Consider the following 1,489-nt stretch of genomic DNA (forward strand, 5'->3'; position numbering starts at 1 on the left):
CCATTCTCAGTGCCAACAAGGTCCCAAGCTCCTTGGATGATGAGAACAGCTGAGTTCATCAGGAAAGCCAGCATGACAAGTTCCGCCAAGAGAACCAACAGCTCCTTACAGCTTCTCCCAGCTCCAACAGCCTTCTTCTTCTCCAGGTCTGCCTCTTATGCTGCTGGCAACAGTCCCAGGTGGGCCTCCCACATCCAGCACCACACTTACTCAGTTCAGCTGGGGGTTATAAGTACACCACCAGTTGTCATCCACTACATAGAGTGAGCAGATTTTATTTCACTTAAAATAATGATTTCAAATTGTATCTGCGTTGTAGCAAGTGTCCAAATCTCCCTTTTCCAGGCTGAGTGTGTGTGTGTGTGTGTGTGTGTGTGTGTGTGTGTGTGTGTGTGAGTCCTTTTGTTTACCCATTTATCTAATGAGGGACACACATTGCTTCACCTTTTAGCAGCTGTAAATAATGCTGCTGAAGCCTGGCACGGTGGCAGGTATCCTTGATCCCAGACTCCAGAGGCTGAGGCGGGAAGATCGCCATGACTTTGAGGCCAGCCTGGGCTAAATAGCAAGTCCTTGTCTCAAAAAATAGATAAATAAATAAAAATTTAAAGGTAAAAATGCTGCTGTGAATGTGGGTGTGCAAACATCTGTTCACTTTTTCCTACTTTTAACAACAGCTTTGAGACACAGTTCACCTTTTTATAACTTCTAGCTTTTGCTTTTGGGATGAGGCCTTCTAGTGCCCAGCCCTGTCTCAAACTTGAGACCCTAACCCTCCTCAGCCACCAGACCAGCTAGGATTGCAGTGTAGACCCCAGTGCCCGGTGCCCAGCTCACAGTTCACTTAAAAAATGGTTCCTGGGGTTGAACCCAGGGCCTTTGCACTGAGCTACATCCTCCAACCTTTTCTACATTTGTGTTTGAGACAAGATCTCAGTAAGTCACTAAGTTGCCCAGGCTGGGCTTGAACTTGTGATCCTCCTGCCTCAGCCTCCCAGAGTGCTGGGATGACAGGTGTGCACCACTAGGCCTAGCTACAATTCACTGTTTTAAAGTCAACAACGAAATGTTTTTTATTTTACTTATAGAGTGGTGTGGCCATCATCATGATTGTTTGTTTTGGAACTGAGAACTGAACCCAGGGCTTCACGCTGAGCTACAGCCCTGGCCTTCTTTCTTTTTTGAGACAGAATCTTAATAAGTCTGGGCACTAAATTGCCCAGGTTGAGTTTGAACCTCTGATCTTCCTGCCTTAGCCTCCCAGAGTGCCTGCCTGCCTAGCAGGCCTTTTTCCTTCTGGTTGTCAGAGTGGTGGCTCGGTGGGTGTTTGCGCACTCCCTGAGCCTTAGTGCTGTCGGGCATCTTTCATGTTATCGTCCACTTGCATATCTTTGGAGAATTGTCTGTGCAAAGCCGGGCATGGTGGCGCACACCTGTAATCCCAGCACTCGGGAGGCTGAGGCAGGAGGATCATTGTGAGTTCGAGGCC

Source organism: Chinchilla lanigera, unplaced genomic scaffold (assembly GCF_000276665.1).
Source record: "Chinchilla lanigera isolate Chin_1 unplaced genomic scaffold, ChiLan1.0 scaffold00182, whole genome shotgun sequence".
NCBI classification, from domain to species: Eukaryota; Metazoa; Chordata; class Mammalia; order Rodentia; family Chinchillidae; genus Chinchilla; species Chinchilla lanigera.